We start from the raw sequence: 16,369 nt of genomic DNA on the forward strand, positions 1-16,369 counted from the left end.
GCCCCCTCTGGACGCCGCAGCTTTCTGCGAGCGGTGGCACAGAGACGAGCGGTTTTGTTGGAGGTGGGCGGACGAGGGTGGAGGAAAAATGCGTCAATGGTTAACGTGTATGACGCAGCAGCAGCAGCGGCGGCCACTGTGGGGTGGGGGGAGTGACGCCTCCTGCACCTGCACCACCACCACCTCCAGCGCCCGCTCCTCCCTCGCCCGGTACTGAGAGGGCACGCACGTGGCCGCGTCTGTGACGCACGGGGACTGCAGCCCGGGGTCGCGCCCGTTCACACTCCTGTGCCCCCTCTGGCTCTCACTGCACACATCAACAGCTGTCAGTTGAGCCCTGGTTGATGATGGTGATGATGGCGATGTTTGCAACTGCAGTAGGAGCGGCAGGAGGTGATGCCTGTGGCGATGATGATGATGATGATGTTAGCAGCAATAGCAGCATCAGGAGGTGGTAGTGGTGGTTATGGCGATGTTTGCAGCTGCAGTAGGAGCGGCAGGAGGTGATTGCGATGATGAGTATGATGTTAGCATCGAACGATGGTGATGATGTTGGTGGTGATGATGGTTATTGTTATCATCTGCAGCAGCAGGTCATGATGGTGGTGCTGGTGGTGATGATGCTGATGGTGATGTTGCTGGTGATGATGGTGGTGGTGATGATGATGTTGGTGGTGATGATGATGTTCAGAGCTGCAGAAATAATCGCAGCAAGGTTTACACTGGTGAGCAACTTGCGGACTAATCTCTCTGAATGGGAAACAGCGTTGCCTCCTCACTCACACGTGCGGGTTTTCACTAGGCCTCCGGTGTCCTCCAACGTGTTAATTTACTGAAAACACTGTCATATGTAGAGGACCGCAGAGCTTAGGCAGTTTATTGCGCCAGCTCACCACCGCGCTGCTGCCTTCCTGCGTGTCTGTGGGTTCTCCTCGCACCTCGACGTTGTACTCTCTCTCCCTTCGAGATTGAGTAAATATATAACACGAGATACAAAGACGATCACTGCATTGTGCGCTTTTACTTCTGTGGCCGTCTGGAACGCTCTTCCTTATTTTTAGATTATCTAGATTGAAAACTCATTTCTTTAGAACTGCGTTTTGTGTTTAGTGTGTTGTCCTTTCCCCGATGAGCATGGTTGGCTACGCACGGTGCGAAAGAAGTTCACCATACATGAGTACACGTACTGTGCGTCGACGCATTGCAAGTTGAAATCATTGTGAAAATAAAAATGGGAGAATGAAAGCGGCAGAAATGACTGGTTCGGAAATTGTCACTGATGCCTTTGACCAGGAATAAAATCCTGTAGCACAAGTTCACAGGCCTGCACATGCACATATATGCACACGGACATGCAGACATACACAAGAGCAAATGCACGAAAGGATGGTGTGGACAGCACTACGCCCGGCCGCATGAACACGCCCTGGCGCTGATGTCGATACTGCATCGCAGCACCAGCTGCTCGTTCAAGGCAACCTACTGCGGAGGCCCAGCGATGCCCAGTTCAGAAGATATCATCACGATTTTAATTTTACATTTACCAGGTCAGGCCCTATGAGCTGAAAAGCTCTTTCTCAGAAGCGACCGAGCCACAAATGATAGCTCAAGGAAGTGGCTTATCATGTGGACATGTATTGCAACCAAATACTGTAAACGCGTGATCTTGATTCTAAATGTGGAGGGAAAAACTGAAGGACTCGGAGAAAAATCCACGTGACCACGGAGAGAGAGAGACACGCAAACTCCAAATATAGAGCAGGTGTCAGGGTCAGAGTCGAACCTACGACCTCCTGTATACCAGGCGAGGTAGTTAACATCTCCCCATCACTGTAGCGCCACACTAAGCCACCGATATCAGCCGTGACTGGGAATCAAAGCGACGTCGCAGGGTTCCCAGCGCAGTGCGACGCTAACGACATCGCCAACCGCTCGCCAGAATAAAACAAAGACCCCCCTTGATGCCCTAACGCATTGTTGGGGCAAGTGCTGTTGGCCAAGCACCTGTTGACACGAGGGGTGGTGTGGCCAACACCACACCCGGCCGCCTTTGTCTCCCTCGTGCTGATGTTTACACAAGGCGCCGGGTACTCATGTGAGGCTGAGTTGACCTAGGGGAGGCCCCAAGACCGGTTGAGATGTTCGTCACCGAAGTTGGTTGTGAGCAGGAATTATAAATTCGGGTCGCCGGGTTCTTAGCGGAGAGCGCTAACCACTACACCTCCGTCCCCCGCGCAGAAAACATTCACACACGCACGCCGGCACATACCTGAGAGTGGAGTTAGTTCAAGTTGTACATTTTAAATGCCATTTTTAAAAGGAAAAATCTTCCTCCAGGGGACTGCAGCAGCAGCAGACCTTTAAGGTGCCATTCACAAAGTGCCGTGCCGGTGGTTTGTGGCAAATATGCGAGCGTGGGTCCCCGGCAGCATTTGCTGAGTTTGACTAAAATGCTTCAGCACAGCTTTTTGTCCGAGGAGTAAACCCTCATAATTTTATTATTTTCTCCTTAAATGGAAACATTTAACATTGGTGTTTTATTTATTTATTTTAAATTATCAACAGCATTCAACTAAAAGTCCGAGTGAGCTGCTGCTAACATGAGCATTGAGGCGGTGCTCATCTCCTGTTTACAGCCCTTCAGAGCAAGTGGTGGAAATTCCTCATTCCTATGACGAGTGTGAGTTTATCCATAGAACAACCATTGTTGACCCCCCCCCCCCCCCCCACGTAGAAGTAGTGGTGATGGAGGTGATGGTGGTAGTGGAGGTGATTATGACGATGATTAGCTATGGAGCAGCGTTCTTCACCAATTTTCAGAAGGGGGGCCACTGTTACAGTGCGAGGGCCGCCACTCCGCCTGCCAGGGGCGTTGTCACGTGCTGTGTCTTGTCGGAGGCTGCACGCCAAGGGCCGCACTCAATGCCACCACGGGGCCGCCAGTGGCCCACGGGCCTTGTGAAGAAGACCGCTGCTTTCAGGCCTGTGATGATCCGCCTCTCTCCCCTTGCGATGGTGAGCCGTCGTGATTGTATTTGTGTTGTCTCTCTCTGTCCATCTGTCCTTCTGTATTGACGGGGTCACTGTGACTCGTAAAGATGATCCAGTATGAGGAAGACTGCAGTGGGAAGTTGCGTCACTCTTGGGGCCCCTACGCGATGCTGCGGTGGCTAGGAGATGCTCACTACCTCGCCAGGTATACAGGAGGTTGTGGGTTCGATCCTGACCCTGACGCCTGCTGCTGTATATTTGGAGTTTCCATGCTCTCCCCGTGGTCGCGTGGATTTTTCTTTGGGTCCTCCGGTATTTCTCTCCACATGTTGAATCAGCGTGTTTTTAGAGTATTTGGCAGCTATAAATGTCCACGCGATGATAAGCCTCTTTGTTGAGCTATCATTTGTGGCCAGGTCGCTTTGAAAAATCGTGATAAAACGGCCACCCTAAGCCGGGAGACACGAGCCAGAGCGATCGCAATGTCCCTGGCAGCCACGCATCATCGGCTTCCGTGCTGCTAATGAGACACTTGTGAAGGCAAACCGATGTTGGAAAGCGTTATATAATCCACACGTGTTCGTGGTTTTGTTGAACAATGCCAATTGCGGTGGAGGTGGCTCAGAGGTCAGAGCGTTGAGCAAGCGCCGCTGAAATCCTGGATTCGATCCCGGGTTTGAGCCGCCAATGACTAAACCGGGTCGTCGAACGTAGTCAGTTTATTTTCTCCATTTTGCCACATTGCTGCTCTGAGATTTGAAATATTTGTTTGACTGTCACATATACGTATGCTGAACTTCTTTCGCACCGCATGTAGCCAACCGTGCGAATCGGAGGTGCGGGGGAAGGACAACAAACTAAACAAAGCCGCGCTCTCATGCGGTAGAGCGGGTGGGAAGTGCTATCCTCGACTGTGCATGTGGACCAGAAGTCCATTGAATGGCTTCAGAAGTACTTCTGTGGTATCCACTTCTGTGGGCTGTTCTCCAACAGGAAGGGTCACAACTTAATAAAGAACCCCTTTGTTTTGTGATCCCGTAGCGCCTAGAGCACAATCGGAATGAACATTGGGGGTGGGGTCAAACAATTTGTTATGTCATGATGTTTATAAAAATCCAATTTTCCACTACTTAATTATGAGCAGTCTATGCTACGCCAGGGCACTGGGCAGGTATTGCTTCAGGGGGGTAGACGGCAAGCAGAAGGGTGGCGAGTCACTGCTCTGTGCTGGCATTCAGCTTCACTCTGTGATGTGACAAGCTAAGAACGTCACAGCCGACAGATGTTCTCTCTCTTAATTGATGCGGGTCAAGACACTGAATTCTGCGCTGACGTCAGAAACTACGAGGTAGGCAAGGATGTCTTTTTAAAGGTCATCACTGATTAGATTACTTTAGCTTCACATGCAATGTAATTCTATGCCATATTATTACAGTACATGGTCAGCCAGCACCACGCCTGACCGCCTTTGTCTCCCTAGTAGTGATGTTTACACATCGCACCAGGTACTTATTTCAGGCTGAGTCGACCAAGGGGAGGAGGCCCAGGACCGGTTCAATGTTGGTAATGGGTGGCAATCAAACTCAAGTCGCCGGCTTCGTAGCGCTGCACACGACTTCACAACTGCTCCCCACATGCACACTACGGATGCACACACGTTCAGCCCTCGTCAATCCACTGCTGAATGAGGGCAGAGTTGTCGGTGTTATTTGACCGTACGTTGCCATGCAGGTCAGTGCGGGGTTGGTGAAGACGGGCAGCATTTGAGTAGGAGCAGAGAAGTACAGAACAACGATGCTGTGCTGCGCTGTCCACGACGTAGCCCGGCAAGGCCTGACTATGGCTGTGCTCTTCACAAATGTGCACAGGGGGCCACAACACTGCTTGCAAGGGGCGTTGTCACGTGTTGTGTATTGTCGACAGCCGCATGCCAGGGCCGCACTCAAGGCCACCAGGGGCCGCACTCAAGGCCACCAGGGGCCGCCAATGGCCCGCGTGGCCTCGCAATGAAGACCACTGCCCCATGGTGACGTGTCTGTGCGTGGCGGTCACCCATCCAAGCGATATACAGGCTCGTTACCTGCTGATACTAGTTGCAGAGGTTCGTGGTTCAAATATGGCAGGCAGCCCTGGTTAATGCTTCAGAATGTATTAACCGTTCAATACTACGCACCGTCTGCTCCACGGTGGACGTTAATTATCCCGTGACGTCGTTCGAAGAAGAGTTGGCCACTGTGTACTGGAGAAACAGGCCAAACTTGTAACATTTTAAAAATTACACCACAACAAAACTGAAATGGAAAACACAAAGCAGCATCAACCCCCGCACCCTGCAAAAACTTGGCAGGGCCCTTCTGAAAAGAGTCTTTAGACTCAGCCAGGCTTTGCTGGGTAAATAAGTGGAGTCATATTTTAAAGTCCACATATCCCACTTGCAAAATAAGCGTATAGAACCACGTTTAAAAGTCCCACTGCTCAAATCATTAGTGGCGAGTGATGCCCATCTATTAGCAGTACGTGGAGACTACACTTTCACACACAAGTGGTGCATGCTAAGGGAGGGGCTGACGGGGGGTTGTGATATATGGTCCCTGCTCAAATTAAGACAATCAAGAAATGCCCAGAGCAACTTTGGGCAAAAAACTCACACCATGGACTGGGTAATAACGCCACTGCTCACTTTCCTCATTCACCTTTGGGTTTCTGTGTGGAGTCCATGCGCCTCTATGTGAGTCTATGTATCAAACCCTGGGCCAGGTAGTAATGCCATTGCTTGCTTCGTTCACTTTCAGGCAGGGTGCAGAATTCACCAGGAGGCTACTCCTGAAGCCGTCCAGTGGCTCACTCATATACCTCGACACACATAAACGTTGCTGATTAACTCCCCCGCCATATGGAAAGACAAGACAGTTCCAAGGGGTACAATAGACAGTCCCTGAACAACTTTCCACTGTCAATTGTACCCGTATCCAAGGGCAAGCATCAATGTTTACGTCTTATAAAATCACCTTGCCTTCATGCATGAACAATAGTCCAATTGAGGAATTACTCAATTGGGATTACATTTCGCAATCGTATCCTCTTACAGGCAGGCTATTGCCAAAGACCCCGTGTGCCGCATCACATGGACACAGCTGCCGCTGGACGTCCCCCTTCAACACGTTTTAGACGTAATTGTATTTTATTTAAGTGGCTCATAGCGTGTAAAGCGCTGATAGAGTTGTACAGCAGGGTGGCTCCAATTCTTGGTTCTTTCGGTAAAGTCACGGAGATAGAAAACAAAAAAATCTAAATTAAAAGCAAAAAAAACCCCACGACGTTTCGATCGCAACACAAGCGGTCTTCTTCAGGTGGAGAGACAAGAGGGGCAAGCCTCCAAATGTAGCTGCTTATAAAGGCCCCAGAGCGAGTGGGTGGGGGAAAGGGGGAGAGAGATGGGGGGGGGGGGGAATTGCACCTCGCTACGCCCATCCACAATGCTGACGGTGGAGGTTGACAAGAAAACACAAATCAAAGTCACGACCCTGAGTGGTTGATGACACCTTTCCAATGATTGCTGAGTTTGAAACCGTCGTCTCAGCTCTATTAATTATTGTTGTGAAATGTTGTGGTGAATTGAGAATAGCTGTAGGAATAAAAGTTATCAATCAGGTGGCACTTTGGTAACACCGGTGCCTGACAGCAGGAAGGGCTCGAGTTTGAATCCCAACTCGGCCGCCTCTCTGTGTGGACTTTGAATGTCCTCCCCTGGTTCTGCGCTTCCTTCGAGTTCCCTGGTTTCCTCCCATCGCTAAAATAAAACATACAACGTCATGGGTACTGGCCGACATATACTAACGACCATTGCGACGGAAAAACTTGTCAGGAACCTGCTGATTCAGAGACTTAAACCTCAAGTTAGGCTCTCCTGGGCAGACGAGCAGAATGAAACTAAAATAATGCGGGACATCAAAGGTCAAATGCGAGGTTAGGTCACGTGGTTTGGGAATCATAAAAACGTGGCCACCACTTACTGATTAAACCAACTTCTCAAGTGTAGGGCAGTTGTCCCAGCCTGATCACAAATGAACAACCTTGTAAAAAAGATAAAACCCACATGAAGTGTTTTACTTAATTTTAACAAAATAGAAAAACCCTGATTTTAGAATGATACATTTCAGCTCGACTTCCACGTGATGAACATCTGTCCAACTACACCGAATGCATAGGACGATGGCGTTGTGTTTGGCAATGTCAGAGTCTGTTACCCGTCAGTTGTGGCTACACGTGGCCTCTAATCCAGCACTGTGGAGACAGCGAGGGTTGGTGGATCACGCACAGATCTTGCGAAACTCCCTTCCTCGTGCTTGTTGGTAAGGGGCCGTGCCCTGGCTTGCCAGGAGAAGGCGTTGCAGCAAATGTGGACTCATTCCATCTGTTCCATCTTTATGGAATAGTGGGTGTTTGCCTATAAGCAAACATCTAGCAGTTCGCCAGCATATGATTCAAGTAAGCCTGAATGTACGAATGTTGAACTTCATTCGCACCGTATGTATTAGGAAGCTCTGGTGGCTTCCTAACATCGGACGAAAGAGCATTCCAGGCGGCCGCAGAAGTGCTTCTGAAAGTGCGGGATACAACAACCGTCTTTGTTCGATGGTTAGCCAAAGTGGCTGCGAAGAATGGTAATGTCAATCGCCTGACACTACTGATGAGAATGTTGAATAAAACCCGGTCCAACGTTTTGCTGTGTGCTGAATTAATATTGCTGATGTTATGCACTCCCATAAGGCTGTGGGGCCATTAAGTTGCGTACAAAACAAAACGTGTATAGTTTTAAGTGGTGAGGCATATGAATGAGGAGTCTGTGCATATATTTGTGATTAATATTCTCCGCAATGTGGCTCAAGACTAGTTTGTGTCGCCCATAGTGGTTGTCAATCCAAGCACACTGCAGGCAGAAACCTTCATCCAGTCGTGGGTTGACAACAGGCTGTCAATGATACGACAGTGTAAGTAAATGTATTACATATTATTAAGTAATATACAGTCAAACTCCCTTTATCCTTGACACAATTATCAATGAATTTGTTTATCCGCGGTTGGCAAAACCCGGTTTCTCTCTTTCAAATATCTGGGCGGCTTGGCCACCCAAATATCTGGGGTCCAGAACACGGCTAAATAGAGTCATTCGGCAAATACCTCCAATTAATTTGGGTTATCCAAAGTCACTCCCAGGATAAAGGAGTGAATCATTCGTCGGGATGACAGATATTTGGAACCGGGTATCCCCCCCCCACCCCCGTTTAGCCTGGATAAAAATAGCTTGACTGCACATTGCATACTCACTATACAGTGACACGCAGAGAGGATAGCAATTAACCTGTTGCCGCTGCTGTTGATGAGGTCTTCGATGAATGGAGTGAGATGGCGCGTGGCTTGGCGAGGCCTTGATACAGCAGTGGATTGACCAAGGTCGATGAGAGCCAAGACCTTGGGAAATAAGAATTAGTTTAAGTTTTCCTTTCAGTTTTTAACCCAGTTGCTGAGCACAGGCCTAAAACGTCAATCAGTCAGCAACACAGTGGCTGGGAGATGTCCACTACCTCTCTCCTGGTATACAGGAGGTCATGGGTTCGATCACGACCTTGACGCCTGCTGCTGTATATGAAGTTGGGGAGAGCACACTCACTAAAATAAAATAAATCACGACGTTTCGGGCGCAACACAAGCGCCCTTCTTCAGGTCGGGACAACGTAGCGAAAGCACAACCGCTGAAGTGTTTCTTTTTTACCTACGTGACTTTACCGAGAAAAAACAAAGAGTATGAATCCTTGCAGTCACGAAAACTTCAAATCTAGAATAAATGATGGTGGTCATTATTCTGTTGATGATTTTGTGATGATATTGCTGATTATGACTATTCTGTGAGGGAAGTTATGCTGCGAGTGATGAACGTGATTAGAATTTTGTGATGATGGTGCTGTGATAGTGATGCTTGCTTCTGATGATAATCATGTCACAGGCTACAAAGAAGATATATTTTAAAAGTAATAAACTTGCGAAAGCAGAAGAAATTCCCATAGCTTGTACGTGGTCAGTCGCCTCTAAAACCCTTCAGCCACCATGTCCCAAATTAACTTCACCTGAACACGCACACACATAGTACTGTACAGTATACAATGAACACAAAGCGTACATCTACTTCCCTATAACACACCACAATGACTTGCCCCGTCATAATCCCTCACTACAATGACACGCGAATAAATCCTGCCGAAGTACATTTTGTGAATAATCACGTGTTTCTGTAACCACGTATGCACGTGTGTCTGTTGCGTGTGGTATACATGTGCAGTGTACACAGTACCTACCTTTTTGAAGGTTGATTTTCTAACAGCACTTGCCCCGACCACCTGTCTAAGTCAGAGACTAGTTGGGGATCTTTGTGTGTTTTTTATAAACATACCGTGATGTGACTGCATGTGTGCGTGTATGCAACAGCATGTACGTGACGACGGACTACATCATACACGCTGCCGCTAATACGACTACCATATCAACCTTTGGAACTCGAGACGAAACACTCACGCGCACTGATGTTAGCCCAGGTAAGGGTCACCCGGCACCCAGCGTACAGTTCCATGCAAGAGGCTTCCTTGCTCGGAATCCTCAAAGGATTCCGGTGGTAAGCAACAGCTATACAGGCATTTGCCTCAAGAGAACGCACATCTTATAAACCATGTGTATATTTATATATATAACCATGTGCCAATGACGAAATGTGTAGGCGAATCGCTCTTGCTGCTGCAAATGGTTTTTACTACACAAGTGATTTGGCGATGCTTCTGATGCGCTGGCAGTGGTGCACAATAAACAAACAACTCTAGACGTTGAATCAAGATGATTTATCCAGGTAAAGGTGAGCTGAATGTACAATTAACAAAACAACTCTAGACGTTGAATCAAGATGATGTATCCAGGTAAAGGTGAGTTGAATGTGCAATTAACAAAACAACTCTAGACGTGGAATCAAGATGATTTATCCAGATAAAGGTGAGCTGAATGTGCAATTAACAAAACAACTCTAGACGTTGAATCAAGATGATTTATCCAGGTAAAGGTGAGCTGAATGTGCAATTAACAAAACAACTCTAGACGTTGAATCAAGATGATGTATCCAGGTAAAGGTGAGCTGAATGTGCAATTAACAAAACAACTATAGACGTTGAATCAAGATGATCTATCCAGGTAAAGGTGAGCTGAATGTGCAATTAACAAAACAACTCTAGACGTTGAATCAAGATGATTTATCCAGGTAAAGGTGAGCTAAATGTGCAATTAACAAAACAACTCTAGAGGTTGAATCAAGATGATTTATGCAGGTAAAGGTGAGCTGAATGTACAATTAACAAAACAACTCTAGACGTTGAATCAAGATGATGTATCCAGGTAAAGGTGAGCTGAATGTGCAATTAACAAAGGAACTCTAGACGTTGAATCAAGATGATGTATCCAGGTAAGGTGAGCTGAATGTGCAATTAACAAAACAACTCTAGACGTTGAATCAAGATGATCTATCCAGATAAAGGTGAGCTGAATGTACAATTAACAAAACAACTCTAGACGTTGAATCAAGATGATTTATCCAGGTAAAGGTGAGCTGAATGTACAATTAACAAAACAACTCTAGACGTTGAATCAAGATGATTTATCCAGGTAAGGTGAGCTGAATGTGCAATTAACAAAACAACTCTAGACGTTGAATCAAGATGATTTATCCAGGTAAAGATGAGCTGAATGTGCAATTAACAAAACAACTCTAGACGTTGAATCAAGATGATTTATCCAGGTAAAGGTGAGCTGAATGTACAATTAACAAAACAACTCTAGACGTTGAATCAAGATGATTTATGCAGGTAAAGGTGAGCTGAATGTACAATTAACAAAACAACTCTAGACGTTGAATCAAGATGATTTATCCAGGTAAAGGTGAGCTGAATGTACAATTAACAAAACAACTCTAGACGTTGAATCAAGATGATTTATGCAGGTAAAGGTGAGCTGAATGTACAATTAACAAAACAACTCTAGACGTTGAATCAAGATGATTTATCCAGATAAAGGTGAGCTGAATGTACAATTAACAAAACAACTCTAGTCGTTGAATCAAGATGATTTATCCAGGTAAAGGTGAGCTGAATGTACAATTAACAAAACAACTCTAGTCGTTGAATCAAGATGATTTATACAGGTAAAGGTGAGCTGAATGTGCAATTAACAAAACAACTCTAGACGTTGAATCAAGATGATTTATGCAGGTCAAGGTGAGCTGAATGTGCAATTAACAAAACAACTCTAGTCGTTGAATCAAGATGATTTATCCAGGTAAAGGTGAGCTGAATGTACAATTAACAAAACAACTCTAGACGTTGAATCAAGATGATTTATCCAGATAAAGGTGAGCTTAATGTGCAATTAACAAAACAACTCTAGACGTTGAATCAAGATGATTTATCCAGGTAAAGGTGAGCTGAATGTACAATTAACAAAACAACTCTAGTCGTTGAATCAAGATGATTTATGCAGGTAAAGGTGAGCTGAATGTGCAATTAACAAAACAACTCTAGACGTTGAATCAAGATGATTTATCCGGATAAAGGTGAGCTGAATGTGCAATTAACAAAACAACTCTAGACGTTGAATCAAGATGATTTATGCAGGTAAAGGTGAGCTGAATGTGCAATTAACAGAACAACTCTAGACGTTGAATCAAGATGATTTATCCAGGTAAAGGTGAGCTGAATGTGCAATTAACAAAACAACTCTAGTCGTTAAATCAAGATGATTTATGCAGGTAAAGGTGAGCTGAATGTGCAATTAACAAAACAACTCTAGACGTTGAATCAAGATTATTTATCCAGGTAAAGGTGAGCTGAATGTGCAATTAACAAAACAACTCGATACGATTGGTGGCCACAGTGCAGCACGCAGAGCTGGGTGGGCGTTGTGGATTCTGTGGACAATGTCGAGCAAAATCCTACAATACACTCCCACTCCACCTTCACCACCATCCTTCTCGCTAACCCGTACTGATGAAGTACAGGATAAACGCCCCTTCAAGATGGGACCTTTTTTGCCAGTATCAAAGTATGAAATAATAAAAAAAAGGGTTTACCCTTTCTGGCAATAAAACAGGTGCTAACATATTCAAACATCAAATAGAAACCTTTTGTAAGGAATCAAGTACTGCAGTAATCACACGCACTTGTGTTGAACTTGTAAACAAACACGCTCTGATAACGTGTGATGCTTTGGCGTTGAAACTGATTGGCCGACACCAGTGACAGCAGCCTGCTTCATGGCCTAGCCTCACCGCCAGTGTCAGACCAGAGTAGCCTTCGGCGTTCTCCACAAGTTCGTGAGGCCAATGCAGACATGATTCCTTGTAAAATGTTTCTATTTGAAGATTGTACATCTTAACAGCTGTTTTATTGTCAGACAGGCTAATCTATTTCTTACTATAAACGCCTCTTATCCACGGCTCCATTACTCACAAAGTCTTGCATCATCACCCGCGGGTATCCGCACTTCTGTTCCCGTCGGGACACCCGCCGGGTGAAGAGGGAGTTGCAGGGAGAACCCATATCCCGTCTGGTTCGTCACCTCGCGGTTAAGAGGCGTGAGGTCGCAGATAACCCTGCATTTAATGGGATATTGGACCCACCTCGGTATCACCGCGGATAAGAGGAGTTCTGTATGGTGTCACAGTGCCTAGGCGATGTTAAGTAAATCGCCTGGTTAACAGGAGGTCGTGGGTGCGATCCCGACCCCGACGCCGGCGTTATATTTGGAGTCTGCGTCTCTCTCTCCCCGTGGGTTTTTTTCCTCTGGGTCCTCCTGGTTTTCCCTTACACATTTAGAATAAACATCACGCTTTTAGAGTATTCGGCTGCTACAAATTTCCACGCGACAAGTCGCTTTGTAACTTGTTGACGGCCCATAATAGAAAAAAAGCGTCATGGCTCATCGGATTCCTGCGGTCCAAATATTTTGATTCTGACTTCGTTGAACCATCGTTTGTGATAGCCAGGTCGCTTTCTAAGAAAGAACTGTAGAGCACAGCGGGCCTTACCTGGCACTGTAAAATAAAAAATAAATGTTTTAGTTACGGCCAAATATTGGCAAGGGTCTGGGCCCCGCAGAGATGAGACCAGCGGGACGCAGGCCAGATGGAGACTGTGTAGGCTCCTGGGCTACAGGCTCCTGGGCTACAGGCTCCTGGGCTACAGGCTCCTGGGCTACAGGCTCCTGGGCTACAGGCTCCTGGGCTACAGGCTCCTGGGCTACAGGCTCCTGGGCTACAGGCTCCTGGGCTACAGGCTCCTGGGCTACAGGCTCCTGGGCTACAGGCTCCTGGGCTACAGGCTCCTGGGCTACAGGCTCCTGGGCTACAGGCTCCTGGGCTACAGGCTCCTGGGCTACAGGCTCCTGGGCTACAGGCTCCTGGGCTACAGGCTCCTGGGCTACAGGCTCCTGGGCTACAGGCTCCTGGGCTACAGGCGCTGTGAGGCCCCCAGTAATATTCTCAAAAGGAAAAGAAAGTAAAATAAAAATAAAATTTATCTTTACAAGGCTAACAGCAAATAAAATTCAGCGTTCACAAAATGAAATTAACGTTTTCACTTCATCTCTGGAGGCCCCCTCCAGCTGGCGGAGGCCCCTGGGCTGCAGCCCCTGAAGCCCCCACGTGCCTTGGTCCGGCCCTGCCGGGACGCGTTGCCGTAGCAGCCTCCTCCACCTGGTCTCCTTCCAGAGCCTCACAGAGCCCTCGCCGCCACAGGTGGGGAGGAGGGGAGGCAGATGGGGAGGAGGGGAGGAGGGGGGGCAGGTGGGGAGGCGGTGGAGCGAGCAGCTCGCAATCATGAAGGCTGCCAAGGGGCAAATCCTGGTGGGGTGGGAGGGGGTCCGCTTCACTCGGCTTTATCGTCCCTACGGGAAGTCCATAAAATTGGTCACGTGGCTTGAAAAACTATATATATGTCTTATTTCACCAGGTGTAAGGCTCACTGAGCTGTCGTTTGCAGATTTTAAAAAAAGAGCTTAATAGCTCAGTGAGCCGTACACCTGGTGAAATAAGACGTATATATAGTTTTGCAAGCCACGGACGTTCGAACAATGCTGCATTATTCATCTCTGACGCTGAGTTCATTCACGCGAACATTTACAGAAAGAAAGCAAGCCCACCCACACAACTGGATTTTCTAGCTTTTCCAAACCAAAGTGTTTCCAAATGAACAATTCAAGTTGCTCTCAACGTTTCCAATTATTGTTCCTTTCTCGTTCAGACACCAGCATATATTTTGCGAGGATTTAACTGGCTATTTGTATACTCTTTGGTTCTTTCGGTAAAGTCATGTAGGTATAAAATTAAATAAATCACGACGTTTCAGGCGCAACACAAGATGGACAATTGTTGCTCGGAATTTAATTATATGAAATTTGTTTAAAAAGTTTTAATTATAAAAGTTTTTATTTATTTTATGTTTTGCAATTTTCAATGTTATTGAAAAAATATATCATATGTGAAAAATGTTGCGAGAATATCTTACACATCAATCATGTTTTATTTTTATTATTTTATTACTTCCCTTCTACGTGACTTTACCGAAAAAACCAAGAAGATGAATCCCTGCAGTCACGAAAGCTTTAAATCGAAAAATGAAATAAATGTATTTTTGTAAGATGGTACAGAGGGGAAAAGAGAGCTATGAAGTTCGCTATCCCAATAATTTGTCGGGAACCCACTGACCACTCAAGCAACTGCTACTTCTGCATGGTGGACCCTTCCAAACGTCTGACTTGGAAGAATGCATCTGCTATCACGTATCCCGGACCTTCCTTCATCCATCGTGTTAAGCGGCGAGGGTTGAGGAATTCGCACAGATGTTGCGAAACTCGCTCCTCCGGCGAGCACGGTGGACGCGAAGTGCTGTGTGAAAGAGATTCAACACGCGCAACGTGGTGCTGCGTTCCCGAAGAACACCGCGTTATGAATACAAACCATCGCGTTATAATGAATAATATATAACATCGGGGTAAATCGCAGTCCGCGATAACGCGTCAGATGCGTTCGCAGGCCGAACAGAGACCGGGGCGCGTGGGTAGCATCTAGAAGTGTCCAGCAGCATCCCGCCGCCGCCGCCGCGTGCGATGATGCGACTCCGAGGCAGCCGTACGACCAGTTCTAAAGTTGGCACCGCAAACCACTCAATTGGGACGATACACACAGCAGCAGCATCATCAGCAGCAGCATCATCAGCAGCAGCATCATCAGCAGCAGCATCATCAGCAGCAGCAGCATCATCAGCAGCAGCATCATCAGCAGCAGCATCATCAGCAGCAGCATCATCAGCAGCAGCATCATCAGCAGCAGCATCATCAGCAGCAGCATCATCATCAGCAGCAGCAGCATCATCAGCAGCAGCACCATCAGCAGCATCATCAGCAGCAGCAGCATCATCAGCAGCAGCAGCAGCATCATCATCAGCAGCAGCAGCATCATCAGCAGCAGCAGCATCAGCAGCAGCATCATCAGCAGCAGCAGCATCAGCAGCAGCAGCATCAGCAGCACGATCAACCATTGCCCCCTACTGGCAGCAGGCGAATGCGCCAGGTCACCGTTGCAAATCGGACTCGTCCCGGTCTCTTGATATAAACATGCAACTCGAACTTTCATTTGACTATTTACACTGCGTGTGTGTGTACCGTATGTTGAACTTCTGTCGCACCGTACGTAGCCGACCGTGCTCATCGGAGATGCGTGTGTTTGTCGGGAGTGGTGGGACAGTGGTTAGCGCAGTGCACTACATACTCCAGCCATTCAAGCGTGCTACAATCCAATTTGTTATAAAACATTGCGTTCCTCAACGCGTTCCTCGCGTTATATCCAATTCGCGTCATGAGATCCACGCGTTATAGGGGCACGGACTGTGCGGATGATGTCCCCGTTGGTCTGGCTCCTGCAGCTGATGCAGCCAGGGTTACAGCCAGGGTCATAGCCAGGGTCATAGCCAGGGTCATAGCCAGGGTCATAGCCAGGGTCATAGCCAGGGTCATAGCCAGGGTCAAGGGTGAGAAGGGCCCAGTGAGCAGTCGCTCGTCCCAGCGCGGCGGAGACGCCTCGTGGTGCTGCCCCGTAGTCGTCCTGGCTGCGCGCCCGGAGAGAAAACGGCGACTCTGCCCCCGTGGTGGCGTCGCGGGTGCCCGACGCGGTTTGCTGCGAGGTTTTGCTTCGTCTCCGCGACGAAGTTGAACCACCGAGAAAGCCCACGAATGTGGTGCTGGCACCTCGTCACGGGTCATTCACCATCACGTAGACACCCTCGTCAAGGGACAT

Source organism: Lampetra fluviatilis, chromosome 51, assembly GCF_964198595.1.
Source record: "Lampetra fluviatilis chromosome 51, kcLamFluv1.1, whole genome shotgun sequence".
NCBI classification, from domain to species: Eukaryota; Metazoa; Chordata; class Hyperoartia; order Petromyzontiformes; family Petromyzontidae; genus Lampetra; species Lampetra fluviatilis.